Source organism: Thalassophryne amazonica, chromosome 18 (assembly GCF_902500255.1).
Source record: "Thalassophryne amazonica chromosome 18, fThaAma1.1, whole genome shotgun sequence".
In the NCBI taxonomy this organism is placed as follows: Eukaryota; Metazoa; Chordata; class Actinopteri; order Batrachoidiformes; family Batrachoididae; genus Thalassophryne; species Thalassophryne amazonica.
In genome coordinates this window covers 19,232,841-19,252,664 of record NC_047120.1, presented here as the reverse complement: position 1 = coordinate 19,252,664, position 19,824 = coordinate 19,232,841, and positions in this window count along the sequence as shown.

The following is a 19,824-nucleotide window of genomic DNA, read 5'->3' as shown; positions in this document are numbered from 1 at the left end:
AAAAAATGTCCTTAAACAGTGGAATGTCCGCATAAATTCCTCATGCCGGCCTCTTCTGAATCTTCTCTGTTCTCTCACGATGTCCTGGGTGAATTAAGCCTTAAATTAGGATGTTTTCAGCTCGAAACAGGCAGACGACAGCGCCTGGAAGCGCTGCAGGACGTCCCGCTCCGTGGGAAGTCCTTACACCGACAGAAACACCCCATAATCTCTCATCAGCCGTTAAACTTTTCACAGAAAACCAGCGTAATTTCTCGAATAGTGTCCACTCGGATATTCCTCACAGGTCCAGAAAAAATTTTGATAAAGCAACGCGCGCCGTCTCGAGCAGCGTGTGAAACAAAGGAATTCAGCCGAGAGGGCGGGACCACATCTCACTCAAGGCCTGCCCACAGGGAAATGACGTCACCGACACGCGTGAAAAAACTCACGCATGCGCACGAGGGTTCAAGCATGATTGGTGTAATCACATGTCATTCAAATCCATATAGTTAAAAAAAAAAATAAAAGGGTCGGTTTATTATCTAAGAGACCTCGTATATAAAACATAAAGAGTAGGTGTCATGCAGGATATTTTTTAGGGGGGGGTGCATTTTACGGCAAGCCAGTTTGCCACGAAATGCACCCCCTCCTATCTCCCCCGGAAGGTGTCACATTGATGAAATTTGCTGTATCTGTCAGTATCTGTGCTATGAATGTACTCTTAAAAACATTCCACACTGGGATGAACAGAAGGATATTTTTTAGGGGGGTGCATTTTACAGCAAGCCAGCCTGCCACGAAATGCACCCCCTCCTATCTCCCCCCTGGAAGGTGTCACGTTGATGAAATTTGCTGTATCTATCAATATCTGTGCTATGAATGTACTCTTAAAAGCATTTCATGCTAAGACTAACAGAAGGATATTTTTTAGGGGGGTGCATTTTACAGCAAGCCAGTTTGCCACGAAATGCACCCCCTCCTATCTCCCCACTGGAAGGTGTCACGTTGATGAAATTTGCTGTATCTATCAATATCTGTGCTATGAATGTACTCTTAAAAGCATTTCATGCTAAGACTAACAGAAGGATATTTTTTAGGGGGGTGCATTTTACGGCAAGCCATTTTTCCATGAAATGCATCCCCTCCTATTTCCCCCCTGGAAGGTGTCACGTTGATTAAATTTGCTGTATCTGTCAATATCTGTGCTATGAATGTACTCTAAAAAGCATTTCATGCTAAGACTAACAGAGGATATTTTTTAGGGGGGTGCATTTTACGGCAAGCCATTTTTCCACGAAATGCATCCCCTCCTATCTCCCCTCTGGAAGGTGACACGTTGATGAAATTTGCTGTATCTATCAATATCTGTGCTATGAATGTACTCTTAAAAGCATTTCATGGTAAGACTAACAGAAGGATATTTTTTAGGGGGGGTGCATTTTATGGCACGCCATTTTTTCCCACGAAATGCATCCCCTCCTATCTCCCCCCCTGGAAGGTGTCAAAGGTGGCAAAATAACTAATTATAGCTAATCGTAGCAAATTTATTTCACTAATTAGGGAAAATATCATTCAAATTACACTGAGTGTGAAATGGCGAAAAATCTGGGGGGTATTTTGGGAGTATATTCACAATGCAGATACTAATAGTTAATAGATAATAAGAATGCCACAAATTTCAAGAGGGCTCCAGCACTTTTAGCTTGGACCCATAATTATGTATAATAAAACTGCAATACATATAGAAAATAAAACTGTTTACTATAGGTGTATTAATTTATGGGCACACTGTAAAAAAGTTTAGTTGCCTCAACTTAAAAAGATGAGTGAACTAGTTGCACTAATTATTTTGAGTTCTACCTACTCTTCCATTAGTGGTGTCAACATAAAAAAACCTGTTTTTATTTTTTATTCTTCTGGCCCAAGCATCAAGGAAGTCGACTGAATGCTGTGACAGTATCTTTTTCTCAGATGACCATAAACAAGGCTAAGTCATTTAAATATTCTTATCTAGTGCACACATATAATCAACAAATTACACCGCAAGCTTATTTCTCAGAACATCCTTTGTCTCGTCACTGTTTATTACTCCATCTTATTTCTCTTTTCTTCTGTGATTTCAAAATTTTATCTCAATAAAAGCAACAAATGGGGGAAAAAAGACGCAGACGATCGTCCAAAAGATAAAACTCGAGCCGCTGTTTCAACAACCTTCTCATCTGCTTCACCTTTTCGCGCTAACTTTACCTTTTCTTCTTCTTCCGGATTACTGTCGGCCTTTGTGCTTCTGGAGCTCTTCAAAATACATATTCGAGGATCACAGAGAAAAATTTGATCTGTTCAGAGAAGAGTTTCCAGCGTCTCCAGCTAACTAGCTTTAGCTTTTGGCGCCGACAGGAAAGTTCTTCTTCGTTGCATTATAACAGCGTCGACGAACTTATCGTTGCATTACCGCCACCTCCTGGAGGTGCAGTGCAGAACTTCGGTAAAGTTAGAAAGATATTCACAGATTCGAAGTTCACGGCTCAATAGATCTTAAGAGAAACGTTGTAGAAAGACAAACACCACTAGTTTCTTACCTCAGGAAGGTAGACAACGAGCTACAACCTTATTTTTATCCATATGAGCCGTCCTCTGAGCTGAAAAAAAAATAACACTGATCTGAACGGGCAGGCGGCAGAGAAACGGAAGCTTAGGGACTGTTTATAAAGTGCATACATGGAAAAAAAGACACCAGAAAATTATTGAATAAATCATTGTAATAAGGAGTGATATCACCAAATTCACTGCACACATCGCTGGGGTCCTGCTGATTATACTACAGAGCTTAGTTTGAAAAATGCCATTATGAAAAACTTCGCAGAATTTTTTATTTTTTTTTATTTTTAATAGCATCAAAGTCACAAGGTGTGGTGTCACCAAATTCACTGCACACAACAGCCGTGTCCTGTTGATTATACTACAACACTCAGTTTTGAAAAAAGTAATTTTAAAAAAATTTGGAGAATTTTTCATTGATTATATTTTCAATAGCATCAAAGTCATAAGGTGTGGTAACACAAAATGTACTGCACACAACAGTGGTGCCCTGCTGATAATACTACAACACTCATTTTGGGAAAAAGTCATTAAAAAATTAGAGAATTTTTGATTGCTTTATTTTCAATAGCATCAAAGTCATAAGGTGTAATGACACAATATTTACTGCACACAACAGTGGTGTCCTGCTGATTATACTACAACACTGACTTTTGGAAAAAGTCATTTTAAAATTTTTGGAGAATGTTTTATTGTTTTTATTTTCAATAGTATCAAAGTCATAAGGTGTAGTGACACAAAATTTACTGCACACAACAGTGGTGTCCTGCTGATTATACTACAACACTCACTTTGGGAAAAAGTCATTTTCAAAAATTTTGGAGAATTTATTATTGTTTAAATTTTCAATAGCATCAAAGTCACAAGATGTGGTGTCACCAAATTCACTGCACACAACAGTGGTGTCCTGCTGATTATACTGCAACACTCACTTTGGGAAAAAGTCATTTTAAAAAAAATTTGGAGAATTTTTCACTGTTTAAATTTTCAATAGCATCAAAGTCACAAGATGTGGTGTCACCAAATTCACTGCACACAACAGTGGTGTCCTGCTGATTATACTGCAACACTCACTTTGGGAAAAAGTCATTTAAAAAATTGGAGAATTTTTGATTGCTTTATTTTCAATAGCATCAAAGTCATAAGGTGTAGTGACACAATATTTACTGCACACAACAGTGGTGTCCTGCTGATTATACTACAACACTCACTTTTGGAAAAAGTCATTTTCAAAAATTTTGGAGAATTTTTGATTGTTTTTATTTTCAATAGTATCAAAGTCATAAGGTATAGTGCCACAAAATTTACTGCAAACAACAGTGGTGTCCTGCTGATTATACTACAACACTCACTTTGGAAAAAGTCATTTTCAAAAATTTTGGAGAATTTTTTATTTTTTTTAATTTTCAATAGTATCAAAGTCATAAGGTGTAGTGCCACAAAATTTACTGCACACAACAGTGGTGTCCTGCTGATTATACTACAACACTCACTTTGGGAAAAAGTCATTTAAAAAAATTTTTTTGGAGAATTTTTTTATTGTTTAAATTTTCAATAGCATCAAAGTCATAAGGTGTAGTGACACAAAATTTACTGCACACAACAGTGGTGTCCTGCTGATTATACTACAACACTCACTTTGGGAAAAAGTCATTTAAAAAAATTTTTTTGGAGAATTTTTTATTGTTTAAATTTTCAATAGCATCAAAGTCATAAGGTGTAGTGACACAAAATTTACTGCACACAACAGTGGTGTCCTGCTGATTATACTACAACACTCACTTTGGGAAAAAGTCATTTTAAAAAAAAAATTGGAGAATTTTTTATTGTTTAAATTTTCAATAGCATCAAAGTCATAAAGTGTGGTGTCGCCAAATTCACTGCACACAACAGTGATGTCCTGCTGATTATACCACAACACTCACTTTGGGAAAAAGTCATTTTAAATTTAAACAACAAAACAAATCTCAAATTTTAAACAATGACATTTTTCCAAACTGAGTACGGTAGTATAACTAGCAGGACACCACTCTTGTGTGCAGTAAATTTTGTGTCCCTACACTTTATGACTTTGATGCTATTGAAAATTTAAATAGTGAAAAATCCCCCCAAATTTTTTAAAATTACTTTTTTCATAACTGAGTCCTGTAGTATAATCAGCAGAACACCACTGTTGTGTGCAGTAAATTTTGTGTCACTACACCTTATGCCTTTGATGCTATTGAAAATATAAACAATAAAAAAATTCTCCAAAATTTTTTTTAAATGACTTTTTCCCAAAGTGAGTGTTGTAGTATAATCAGCAGGATACCACTGTTGTGTGCAGTAAATTTTGTGTCACTACACCTTATGACTTTGATGCTATTGAAAATTTAAACAATGAAAAATTCTGCAAATTTTTTTTAAATGACTTTTTCCCAAAGTGAGTGTTGTAGTATAATCAGCAGGACACCACTGTTGTGTGCAGTAAATTTTGTGTCACTATACCTTATGAATTTGATGCTATTGAAAATAAAATCAATCAAAAATTCTCCAAAATTTTTAAAAATTACTTTTTCCCAAAGTGAGTGCTGTAGTATAATCAACAGGACATGGCTGTTGTGTGCAGTGAATTTGGCGACACCACATCTTGTGACTTTGATGCTATTGAAAATAAAAACAATAAAACATTCTCCAAAATTTTTTTTTAAAATGATTTTTTCCCAAAGTGAGTTTTGTAGTATAAACAGCAGGACACCACTGTTGTGTGCAGTAAATTTTGTGTCACTACACCTTATGACTTTGATGCTATTGAAAATTTAAACAATAAAAAATTATCCAAAATTTTTTTTAAATTACTTTTTCCCAAAGTGAGTGTTGTAGTATAATCAACAGGACACGACTGTTGTTTGCAGTGAATTTGGTGACACCACATCTTGTGACTTTGATGCTATTAAAAGTTTTTCATAATGGCATTTTTTTTCAACCTGAGCTCTGTAGTATAATCAGCAGGACACCACTTTTGTGTGCAGTAAATTTTGTGTCACTACACCTTATGATTTTGATGCTATTGAAAATTTAATCAATAACAAATTCTCGAAAATGTTTAAAAATTACTTTTTCCCAAACTGAGTGTTGTAGTATAATCAACAGGACACGGCTGTTGTGTGCAGTGAATTTGGCGACACCACATCTTGTGACTTTGATGCTATTGAAAATTTAAACAATAAAAATTCTCCAAAAATTTTAAAATGACTTTTTCCAAAAGTGAGTGTTGTCGTATAATCAGCAGGACACCACTGTTGTGTGCAGTAAATTTTGTGTCACTACACCTTATGACTTTGATGCTATTGAAAATATAATCAATGAAAAATTCTCCAATTTTTTTTAAATTACTTTTTTTCCAAACTGAGTGTTGTAGTATAATCAACAGGACACGACTGTTGTTTGCAGTGAATTTGGTGACACCACATCTTGTGACTTTGATGCTATTAAAAATTTAAAAAATAAACAATTCTGCAAAGTTTTTCATAATGGCATTTTTTTTTCAAACTGAGCTCTGTAGTATAATCAGCAGGACCCCACTGATGTGTGCAGTGAATTTGGTGACACCACATCTTGTGACTTTGATGCTATTAAAAGTTTTTCATAATGGCATTTTTTTTCAACCTGAGCTCTGTAGTATAATCAGCAGGACACCACTTTTGTGTGCAGTAAATTTTGTGTCACTACACCTTATGATTTTGATGCTATTGAAAATTTAATCAATAACAAATTCTCGAAAATGTTTAAAAATTACTTTTTCCCAAACTGAGTGTTGTAGTATAATCAACAGGACACGGCTGTTGTGTGCAGTGAATTTGGCGACACCACATCTTGTGACTTTGATGCTATTGAAAATTTAAACAATAAAAATTCTCCAAAAATTTTAAAATGACTTTTTCCAAAAGTGAGTGTTGTCGTATAATCAGCAGGACACCACTGTTGTGTGCAGTAAATTTTGTGTCACTACACCTTATGACTTTGATGCTATTGAAAATATAATCAATGAAAAATTCTCCAATTTTTTTTAAATTACTTTTTTTCCAAACTGAGTGTTGTAGTATAATCAACAGGACACGACTGTTGTTTGCAGTGAATTTGGTGACACCACATCTTGTGACTTTGATGCTATTAAAAATTTAAAAAATAAACAATTCTGCAAAGTTTTTCATAATGGCATTTTTTTTTTCAAACTGAGCTCTGTAGTATAATCAGCAGGACCCCACTGATGTGTGCAGTGAATTTGGTGATATCACTCCTTATTACAATGATTTATTCAATAATTTTCTGGTGTCTTTTTTTTTCCATGTATGCACTTTGTAGACGGTCCCTAAGCTTCCGTTTCTCTGCCGGCTGCCCGTTCAGATCAGTGATATTTTTTTCAGCTCAGAGGACGGTTCATATGGATAAAAATAAGGTTGTAGCTTGTTGTCTACCTTCCTGAGGTTAGAAACTAGTGGTGTTTGTCTTTCTACAACGTTTCTCTTCAGATCTATTGAGCCGTGAACTTCGAATCTGTGAATATCTTTCTAACTTTACCGATGTCACTGACTTGACGAGTAAAAGGGGGAAAATAACAAAGCTCTCCATCAATCCTGATGCAGACGGACGCGACGCTCATCCTCATCGAGTACACAAACACCATGATCGGATCCAATTTGCTCTATGGAAGGACTTGGTAGTCCGAGGGGTAAGCGCGTGCGCGGAGGACAAAAATTGGCGTAACATTCCGCGTGTAAAAGTCTGATTGTTTTAAGCATGAACAGACCCAAATCGCGGCTGAGAGAACGGGCGCCAAAAACCAGAGTGGACGCATAATAATTGTCAAATAGGACATTCCCAGTGTGATTTTTCATCTAATTTTGGATACTTTGTGTGGAAATGATAACCCCCGAGTTTATATTTGCAGAATTTCTGCAACAAATTTAACTCTTGCAGGTTTATACAGCAGTTGTATTTGAAGGGTGTTTGTTGAAGAAATTGAAGATTATTTCAAAAATAAAAATCTCAGTTGGAATTAAAACTGTAGCCGAGACTTTGGTTGGTCTCATAAGAACCATAAAATAATAAAAGAGGAGGCTGGAGGTCTCATGAAGTTGTTTTATTCCTCGGTTCACTCTTTTTCTTTTTCTTTTTTGTCAAATCAAAAACACCACACTGCCTACCACCCTTCCGCTCGGCACTTTCAAAATAAAAGCCAAAGACGAGTTGTGGGTGACAGCTTTTCACAGGAACTTAAAACCACTATATGAGGTAAGTCTGGAAAAATAAGTTACAAAACCAATCAACAACCAGAGTAAGATTTTTACATGTGTGGAGAAGAATCAGCATAAATAAATAAAATAAAATAAAAAATCTTACCACAGCAGATTTTAAACTGAATAAACGTTTTTTTTTCTCAGTTTGGCATTTCCATTTGTTTTGGTAATATTATTTCTGTGTTTGAAAAGTGATGAACTCTATCAATGACAGCCAATGACAGTCTAATCATAGGTTTGTAAATCACAGAAATGTTTACATGAATGCAGCAGATACAATCTATAAATCACAAGACAAGAAATAATCCGGACTGTTTGAGATTGATTTAAAAAAAATGTTTCTTGAAGTTGGAGACTCTCCAGTGAAGCCACATTGATGAGAAATAACCGAAAAATAAATTCATTTTTATTTTTGTTAAATACATATTGGAGAAATCTCTCCAAAATAAATGAACACAATACTTTTCTTCTTCTTTTTTTTTAAAGGTTAACATTTATACTTTTTCCCCCAATGGAATAAAAGGGAAAATAACTTTACAAAATAGACAATGAAATAAAAATAAGTCTCATTTAAAACTATCTGCAGCTTCAAGGTCCCAAAATCAAATAAACATCAGCCCCCCTGAAATGGCGTGGTGGAACGTGGCCTTCAGTTCCACTGGTAGAGGGGGGTAACTTCAGTAACCCTAAAACACAGAGGTGGACTGTTTTCTCTCATTTTAATTAATCTGTCAGTTATTTTATGATGATTAATTGTTCACTTAAAAAAAAGTCAGGAAACATTTTACTCGTCTCTCAGCCAGAATGCAAAGAATAAAAAAAAGTCACAGCTTTACTAAACAGTTTTATGGAACCCGGGGGAAAGAAAAGCTTGAAGGACATATTATTCTGCTCAGGCTGAACAGTCAAATCAATTAATCAATAAAAATTACTGGGTTTTTCCTCTTAATGAAAATGACCTCTGATGATGCTCAGCTTCATGGAAATTGATTGAAAACATTTTGAGAAATCCTGCTAACAAACGCTGATCATGTTCACTCTGTTGGAGCTCATAAACTGTAATAGGATCTGTTCTTCTAATCCTGGAACTTCTTTAAAAGACAAAAAGTATATCCTGCCCAAAGGTTAACAAAGGTCAACCCTGCAACAAGAGGAATAAAATCCTTCTGATAAAAAGGAACCAGTTTGTTGAATTTTTAAAAATCAGCAGAATGAAGAACAAAGGCTGCAAGTGTTCAGAGGAAAAGAAATCAGCTGTATGATGACCATAACATCCTCATTAAAAAATATTAAGAGGTAGTCACTGAGTCCTCGTGTCCAGTTTTTTTTGAGTTTCACACTTTGATGTACATATTGTGGCGACTAAAACGGTGCGGCGGCACAGGAAAAACACCTCCGTGTTGATAACCATTTGTAAAATCCAGGCGGCTTTTGATGGCTTTCAGTGGAGTGAGTATATGAGAAATTGTTTAACAGGCAGGACATGTTCCAACTTGTCCTTAAGGCTTTCAACAGAGGTGTTTTTCCTGTGGCGGAGCGTCGCGGCGGCTGCGTCCCGACGCGCGGACCCATCCGCACGTCTTTCATTAAAAAAATCTCCTTTAACAGTGGAATATCCGGATAAAATGCTGAAACCGACTTCTTCTGAAACTTCTCTGTTCTCTCACGACGTCCTGGATCAATAGAGCCTGAAATGTGGAGGTTTTCAGCTTGAACAGGCTGACGACGGCGGCTGAGAGCGCTGAGCGACGTCTCGCACCGTGGGAAGTCCTTAAAGCGACAGAATCACCTCAAAATCTCTCATCAGCCGTTAAAATTTTCACTGAAAACCAGCTTAATTTTTCGAACCGTGTCCACTTCGATGTGTCTCACAGGTTTAGAAAAAATTTTGATCAAACAAAGCGCCAGTCTCTCAGCAACTTCTCAGACAAAGGAATTCCGACGAGGGGCTGGACGACTCCTCCCACAAGGAGTGCTCACAGGCGAATGACGTCACCGACAGGCGTGGAAAAACTCACGCATGCGCACGAGGGTTCAAGCATGTCTGACGTAAAAACATATGAATGAAATCCATATAGTTTTTGAAAAAAATAAAAAGGACCTATACTTTATTGACAGCCCTCGTATATACTAGTTTGAGGTTGTGAGACCAACAAATAAACTGGTGAAGAAATATGAAAACAGAATGAACATGATAAAATCTGAAACTCTTTCTCTGGAGTCAATGGTCTTTCACTCATAAAATTCTGGTTATGTTAGTGACATGGACTTCCAAAGGTCAGAATAAAATCCAGGATGAGGCAACAGTGACTCCATGTAAGAATAAACATCCTTCTATTGACACCTGATTTTTACATTTGTGCAACTTCTGGGAAAATGTAGATATGGACAATGAGCTGGACTGGAGATATAAAATCTTAAAGGAACACATTTGAGAAGTAAAAAACATGTTGCCAATTGGGAATTTCTGCCATAGACAGCATCTTAATTATTTGGGACATTTATGCAGGCTGGAGAACTATGCACTGCATATCTGCTGCACTCTGACAATGACAGCAGTGTGAAGAGCACACTGAAAGACCCAACAGTTCAACATATTTAAATTAGAGGATTGTTGGAGAGAATATAGCTTTTTCTCTTTCTTTTTCTCGTCTCTGTGCATACTCCAGTCCAGTAGGCGGCGGTAATGCAACAAAAAGTGTCTTTAGAATCCAACGAAGAACAGTTTCCTGTTGTCGTCCGTGGCTAAAGCTAGTTAGCTTGAGACGCTGGAAACTCTTCTCTGAACAGATCAAACTTCACTCTGTGATCCTCGAAAATGTTTTTGAAGACCTTTAGATGTAGTCGACAGTAAACCGGAAGAAGCAGAAAAGGCGAAGTTAGCGCGAAAGCTGCGAAGGTTGTTGAAACAGCGGTTAACGGCTGCTAATGCCGAGATATTTGAGTTGGTAGAAACAAACACATCATAGATCAACAAGAAGAAGCGAGTGGATTTAAAGAATAGAAGAAACTAGTCAACGTGCTGGATGCTGTTTTCAAGACTGAAGTTCGCTGATCCAGAGCAGGTTTGTCCACTAAACTTTATTTCAGACCAACTCCACCACATCCAAATGATAGATGTTAGTTTGTGTTGGAGTTCTTATTGTAGACTGAACACCAAATATCAGCAAAAATAAATAAGACAAACTGTGCTTTGTGATGATAAATGAAGGACAATTCAGCTTGGTAATGGACTGATGAAGCCGATCAATCGATGCAGTCACTTGCCCAGTTCCGGATCATTGCCAGTTCCGGTTCACTGCTGTAGTTTTTACGCCGCCGTTTCTCGTAATCAGGATGAATAAGCTAATACTTGGTACCAATGGAAAGACTGATGTTTTGTCTACAAACGACCACAAGCTCGACCGGATCCAGCCGTCCTTGTGATCAGCAGAGTAATCAAAACATTCCGGTGTCTGGTGTGCGCGCTTTTTCTGACTCACTCATTCCTGCAAGTTTGAAAGTAACGATCTCTAAAACGTAGCAAAGGTGAGTTAGCCATTCGGTGTTTTTGGTTTTAGAGTGGGAAAATACTTACTTACTTGGGTAGAAAATGTCAGTGTGTTATGTCTTGCTGTTTAATTGCTGCACACATTTATCTCTGATGCGAAAGTTTGCCGGTTGCGGATCACTGAAGCAACAACCTCGTGTCTGTAGTTGTGAGCTTGTGGACTTTGGGGGTCATCTCAACATCACGAATGGACATGAATGTGGGGGCTTTTACTTTTTAATTCGGGAGAAATCTCACCTTTACACTTCATTTTTTGCTCGTAAAAACGTATAACGGCGCTTTTCGAAACAAAGTAAATTCTCATTTAATAAGTATAATTTATATCATTTTGTGTTCAAAACACATTCTCAGGCACAGCGTGTATCATTCTGCATTAGAAGGGCTCCAGCCAGATGCCAGAAATGACCCCAAAGTGACGCAGAGTGTCGTGATCCGGAACTGGCAAAAGTGATCCATTTCTGGCAAATAAATTGCACCACACATAATGTGGCTTCACACTTTAAGTAGAAGCGCTACTCCACCTAGACTTTTTCAGCTAAATAACACCCAAATACCCGATACAACAATACACAATTAAAGGACATTCAGTTGCATTATGGCTCTGTATAATGGGACTTTAAAAAAGGTGATCCGGAACTGGGCAACCGTCTGTACTGTTGTTGTTGTTGTTCATTCGGCAACGTCCGATTCATTTGTGGTCGCTACAGCGAATACGGCTACATCCGCATTGGTATTTGGCACAAGTTTTACGCTGGATGCACTTCCTAACACAACTCCAGTTATACTTGGAGAAACACACACAGCCGCTGGTGTGCCAAAGAGGTCTTCCATCCAAGTACTAACCAGGTCCCGTACTGCTTAGTGCCTGAGATCTGACGGGATCAGGCTTACACAGAGCAGATCAGCTGCCCGACCAGTCGATACTATTGATTACAATTTTTCCTCATTTTATACACAAAAATGGAACTTTGCACACAATTAATAAAATCTGAAGCTCGTATCAACATCATGACTCCAAACTGCTATGAGCACAACACCATGGTTTCACTCAAAGATTCTAAATCACAGTGATGCAAACCTCTGAACATAAAAAGCATCATTTATCATACTTTGTAGAAAAACCCAGCTTCAAAACGCAGTACCCTGATAACCAGTTAGAATCAGAAGACTTAATTTATCCTGAAGGAAACTGCTGATGTTCCAACTGCACAGATAAACAGAGATACAAGTCGACATGAAGAGCAGGAGACTGGATAAGAAAAATAACCATCGTAAGTTCTTTTAGCATCTCTGTTGCTCAGGGTCGCCATAGCAGATCTGATATGTATCTGCATGTTGATTTGGCACAAGTTTTACACCAGATGTCCTTCCTGACACAACTCCACATGACATAGAGAATGGACACGGCTGGCCTTGAAACTGCAACCTTCTGGTTTAGAAGTAAGCGCACTAACCCCTACGTTGCCCTATAATAACAATAACCATATTAGAGGAAAATAAAATTGAAGATCTATCTGGATAAGACGACTTTAAAAACCTCTTTAACACTGAGGGTGAATTATGATTCCTGATAGTGTTGATAATATCACACATACAAATGATTTATTGCACATTCTGAGAGGAAGAGTTCTTGGACATGTGAGCAGCTGCAGAGATGTTATTATTGGACATTTGAGGAGCATAAAAAGGATGACTGATGAGACACAGTGAGACATCGAGGGGACAGCTGTTATGTTAATGAGTGGCAGAGGGAAGAGTTATAGAATGTCGTAGAAAATTCTGAGGCTACATCGCCCACAGCTGGGCTACATGACATCATCAGTTGTCTTTGTCGTTGCTCGGTGTGAGCAGTAGATGTGATTGGCTGTTGTATTTTATTGCTGTATCACTGTCTGTGTATGTTCAGAACCATTAATTTTATTTTAGCACCTTCTTAGTTTTACTTAAACATGTTATGGACATTTTCTCTCTCTCTCTCTCTCTCTCTCTCTCTCTAATTAGCTGGTTGCAGTAGGTACATAGGGAAAACATTCACATCAGGTGATCTCTGGGATCAGGGTTGGTGTCTCCTGCTTTAGGATATCTGTCCCAGCACAGTGACATTTCAGCGTTGTCTCACACTTGTGATTAGTCAGCCTGGGCAGCAGAGCAGCATCAGATTGTTAAATTGGCCTGTTTTTAGTCTTTCCTCCACTTGGTCATTGACTCTCTCTTTCTTTTGTGTGTTTAAAGTCTTTCTACAAACATGTCTGAAGTCCAGCAGCTGAGGGACATGTTGAAACTACAGGTAACACCTGCTGATGAAGGAATGATCGCAGACCAGGTAGAAGAAATGTGTCATTTAAAAGAAGAGAACAAAAGAGGTAAAGAGCTGGATGCTGTTTTTAATCCTCCAAATCTCGTCTACAGAACAGGTTTGTTCACTTAGCTTTGTTTGTGTAATGCCACGTTCACACTGGGTGCGACCAAACGCCACACATTCACTTCGTTTGCGTGGCGACGGACGCGCCACCATGGCCCGGTGTGTCGCTCTGCTTTTGCTGCGAAAATTCGCCCCGGTGTGTCATCAGATAGGACGAGCTTCCATTCCGCTCGCCGGCTTCGGTTGTCAGTTAAGTTAACATGACGGACTTTGATCACACAGAGCGAGTTGTGGAAAGCTGACCAACGTCATGAGACGCTCCTGTCCCATTCATGCACGCACGTGTAAACAATTAAACAATTAAAAAAAAAAAAAGAAACTCCGCTGCTTGCTGCAGAGCTGGAGCTCGCTCTTCCCCAGAAAAAACTCTGTCATAATTGTGTTTAGAAACCAGTCACCATTTGTTTCATTATACATCTGTGTAGTTAAATAATAATATATTCTCCACAGACAATTTGCTCGTGCGCGCACGTAAAAAAATGAAGAAAGAAACTCCGCTCCCCCTGCTGTGGGGCTGCTCCTCGCTCTTCCCCAAAAAACTCTGTCATAATTGTGTTTATAAACCAGTCACCATTTGTTTTATTATACATCTGTGTAGTTAATAAGTAAAATAATCTCCATGGACGACGTGAAATAAAAAGAGAAAGAAACTCCGCTCCCGCTGCTGCTCACTCCAAAAACTCTGTCATAATTGTGAAATAAAGGACAAAAGAAACATAAGTCCTGCTCACAGGCTGCTACCAGATACAGGACATGTTCACATCTTCAGTCAAACTCCAGACATCTCCACGTCACTACATATTCAGTCCCTGATTGGTCATCGCAGCACGACAAGACGAAAAAGTTCCGATTTTTCAACTTGGGGAGGAGGGGAACGCGACGTGATGCAACGCAATATCGCACCACAGATGCGCCAATCGCTCAAAATCGCTTCACTCACATCACTTCATTCGCGTCCATCGCGTCGCACTGCGTGTCTTGGCACCAAAACACCTTACATAGGGATTACATGGCAACCTGTCGCTGCTGTCGCTCGCGTCGTGCTTGGTGTGAACGCGGCTTTACTGACACTTAATAACATGTTGTAATGGTCAAATATTTTCCTCATTGGCTATTCCTCCATTTCCTTGGTAACTTGGTAGCATTAATAGCCGGCTTTGCTACCAAGTGTGACGTCAACCTGAATAGTGTGAATGTGGAAGTGTGCAGAAAATGCGTTTGCAAAAGAGAGAGATGGAGAAAGAGAGGCTGTGATGGAAGTCTGGTCCCAGAAACAGTCTTTAACTGAACTATCTTTGGTTTTGTGATAGCAACCAAATTTGTGCAAGTGTCAAAGTACCTTAACTCTCTATTTGGTCCATATAACTGATAACCCTATGATGCACCAATATCCACAGACATTACGGATAATCCACCGGTCATGCAGACAAAGTGATTAAAAAAAAAAGACTTTATGATTAATTGTTGCAGGTAAATAAATCAGTAATTGGTAAAATATTAACTGCATTCTCTGAAATGTGAACATATTTAAAACTTTATTCCTGAGACACTAATTTTTAGCCTCTTGTTATGCTGCACAGTTGTGAGGTCCAATCCAGCACATTAGCTCATAATCTGAATGACAAAAGGTTTAATAAAGGTCAAAGGTCCGAGGAAGCAGCATTAGCAGTTCAGGACCTGCAGGACCTGGAAGGAACCTTCAGAACCTGGAACAGTGTCTGTGAACAGCTCGAGGGAGTGAGACGAAGACTAGAACACATGAGCAACAATGACATGACGAGCACAGTAACAGTGTCTCACAGAAGGACAGAGATCCAGAGACCCAGAGCTTAGTGCTGACAGAAATATGTTGCATTCTCATGAATTAAAGCAGGACACAAAGGGGCAAAGAGCTGAGATTGTGGATCTGAAAAACTTCTGCAGCCCACCCAAATTTTAAACACATGGAACAAATATGAAGTATTTCCAAATATTTTCTATTAAAATGTGAGACATAAGTGAAGAATAATGCATATTTTAAAACCTGTGGCTTTGTTTTATTATTTCTGAATACATTTTTTAAAATCTAATCTTTTGGGTAATTTTCAGACTTTACAAGATTGAAAATGAGACAGTTTAATTTGGTGATGTCTCATGGACTATCTGCAGTGCTTTCATGGCCCACATTTTGGTTATTATTGCCATAAATGTTTTTACATAAATGTTACATAAATGTTTTTTCCTGCAGCTCAGTTTCAATTCAATTTCAATTTATTTTCATTTATATAGTGCCAAATCACAACAAGGTTGCCTCAAGGCGCTTCACAAAAGTAACCCAACCCAGTCTCACGTTTTTTTTAACTCACTATTTCTAACCCTACTCCTACCCCCAATCCTAACTGTGGAAAAATGCTATGAGGGACTGAAAATATCAGCTATCTTTAAAACAAATATTGTTTTCCTTCTTGAATACATTATTATTAAATATTAAAACCATTCACACAAGAAGTAAATACTGTATATAGTCTTACCTGACCGTTTCAGTGAGATCATCTTTAAATTTATCCACCTTTACAAAACCACATCTGAAAATAATTTAATTCCTTCTGTCCTGGTTGAAGAAACATTTGTCACATTGGACTTTGGTACCAGGTTCCCACGCCGGCTGTAGTCAGTTATTGCAGCTGATGGATCCAGTTTGTGTTGTTAACGAGCGGCTTTGCACTGCAAGAAAAAGACTGCCAGCGCCTCGTGTGCTCATAATGTCTCAATCTGCAAGCGACGACATTATCCCATGATCCAGAAAACAATAAAATAATCTGAAAATACTCAGTTTTGTCTCAGTGTGGAATGTTGCATCCAGGGACTCCGTGCAAGGGCGCGCTCGTCAATATAAGTGTTCCACCTGCCATTCTGCTGGAAAAAAGTAACCGTTCTGTCACCAAAAACATGGTGCAACTCTGACCTGAACCATAGGGCTGTCATCCATCCATCCATCCATTCATTTTCTTCCGCTTTATCCGGAGTCGGGTCGCGGGGGCAGCAGCTCAAGCAAAGCCGCCCAGACCTCCCGATCCACACACACTTCCCCCAGCTCCTCCGGGGGAACCCCAAGGCGTTCCCAAGCCAGCCGAGAGATATAATCCCTCCATCGTGTCCTGGGTCTTCCCCGGGGCCTCCTCCCAATGGGACGTGTCCGGAACATCTCTCCAGCGAGGCGTCCAGGGGGCATCCAGAAAAGATGCCCGAGCCACCTCAGCTGACTCCTTTCAACGTGGAGGAGCAGCGGCTCGACTCCGAGCTCCTCCCGAGTGACCGAGCTCCTCACCCTATCTCTAAGGGAGCGCCCAGCCACCCTGCGGCGGAAACTCATCTCGGCTGCTTGTACCCGTGATCTCGTTCTTTTGGTCATGAGCCAAATCTCATGACCATAGGTGAGAATCGGAACGTAGATCGATCGGTAAATTGAGAGCTTTGCCCCCCTACTCAGCTCTCTCTTCACCACAACGGTCCGATACAGCGACCGCATCACTGCAGATGCTGCACCGATCCGTCTATCGATCTCACGCTCCATCCGTCCCTCACTCGTGAACAAGACCCCGAGATACTTAAACTCCTCCACTTGAGGCAAGGACACTCCACCGACCTGAAGAGGGCAAAGCACCTTTTTCCGGTCGAGAACCATGGCCTCGGATTTGGAGGTGCTGATTTTCATCCCGGATGCTTCACACTCGGCTGCAAACCACCCCAGTGCACGCTGAAGGTCCTGATTTGACAAACCCAACAGAACCACATCGTCCGCAAACGGCAGAGACGAGATTCTGTGGTTCCCAAACCAGACTCCCTCTACACCCTGGCTGCGCCTAGAAATTCTGTCCATAAAAATAATGAACAGAACCGGTGACAAAGGACAGCCCTGGCGGAGGCCAACGTGCACTGGAAACAGGTTTGACATAGGGCTGTCAGTAGCTTGTGAAAATCCATAAATTAATGGGACAATTAAGAAAATGGTTCTGGAGCTGACGCCACTTCCTCCTCCTCCTTGTCCAGTGTCAGCACACCAGGAAGTTCCTGGTGTTTAGTGGTGCGCAGTGCAAAATCCAAATATTTATCTCTTCAAGAGCTGCACTTCAGGAAAAGACAAATTTCAAACTGTTGTTTAATTTTAGTCTTAAATATTCATGAAAACATTACGTGTCACCTACACTTTAACAGCCTCGTCCTCACTACAAACATGCCTCGTTTGTCCTCATGCTCCACGCTGTTGTTGCAAAATTTTTAACTTCTTGAAATTAGCGCCACGCTCAGAGATGACCCTCGTTAGGCGAATATTAAGCCTCTAAGAGCCACTATTCTCCCATGTTTGTTGAGTAACTGGACTCGTACCAAAAATAACATGCCATGTGGCTCATTATTCATTGTTCATTATTCGGTGGGACCTGGGCTTTATGTGGCAGTGCAGAAAATGAAACATTACAGTTGTCAATTGTGGAACATAAAGGCTGAATTAAAATCAGTTCCATCAGTGCAATAACGTACTGTCATCAGGCCAAACTCACCACTCTGCTACTTTATTTTAATGACTGTTGTTCTGACATTTATTGTTAATTTATTTCTTTACAGACATGCAGCCGTTGTTGGCGATGAAAGAAGAAACTCTCCCTGAATACCAGGAATGGAATCTGAGTGTTGACCAAGAGGACATTAAAGAAGAAGACAAGCTGTGGATAAGTCAGCAGGGAGAGCAGCTGGAGGAGGCAGATCTCACCAAGTTTGGTTTCACTGCCATCCCTGTGAAGAGTGAAAATGATGATGAAAAACCAGAGTCATCACACCTTCATCAAAGCCGAAGTGATGAGAATACAGAGGCTGAGCCTGTAGCCAGCAACTCATCTGTACAAAGAACACTGACAGCAGAAGCTGAAGGAGAGGATGACAGAGGACCACAACTAGCCAGCAACTCGGGTCCAAACAGTCATTTACAACCAGATACCAGTGGCAGGAGTTCAGACAGTTCTGGAACTGAGACTGACGACAGTGATGACTGGAAACAGACCAGAGAACATCAGTCAGTTTTTAACTGTCAAAAAAATACCAATATTGTTTGTTCAGGCAAGACTGATGAGAAACAATTTAAAGGCTCTAAATATGGAAAAGCATCTGGTCACATGAACAACTCAGAGCAAAATAAGGAGAGGCAAGCAAGTGGAAAACCATTTAGCTGTTCTGATCAGAGTAAAAGACAGATACAGAAGGGCACTCTGAATAGACATGCTAGAATTCAGACAGGACAAAAGCCATTTGTCTGTTCTGTGTGTGGACGAAGATTTGGGCTAAAGAGCGCTCTGAACAGACACATGATAATTCATACAGGGCAGAAAGCATTTGTCTGTTCTGAGTGTGGGCAAAGATTTGGGCGAAAGAGCACTCTGAACAACCACATGGTAATTCATACGGGGAAAAAAGCATTTATCTGTTCTGAGTGTGGTCGAAGATTTGGGCGAAAGAGCACTCTGCACAGACACATGATAATTCATACAGGACGAAAAGCATTTGTCTGTTCTGAGTGTGGTCAAAGATTTGGAAAAAGGAGCACTTTGCACAGACACATGATAATTCATACAGGACAAAAAGCATTTGTCTGTTCTGAGTGTGGTCAAAGATTTGGAAAAAGGAGCACTCTGAACATACACATGATAATTCATACAGGGCAAAAAGCATTTCTCTGTTCTGAGTGTGGTCAAAGATTTGGAAAGAGGAGCACTCTGAACATACACATGATAATTCATACAGGACAAAAAACATTTGTCTGTTCTGAATGTGATCGAAGATTTGGACGAAAGGGCGACTTGAAAAAACACATCATAGTTCATACAGGACAAAAACCATTTGTCTGTTCTGAATGTGGTCAAAGATTTGGACGAAAGGGCGACTTGAAAAAACACATGATAGTTCATACAGGACAAAAACCATTTGGCTGTTCTGCATGTGGTCGAAGATTTCGACAAAAGAAC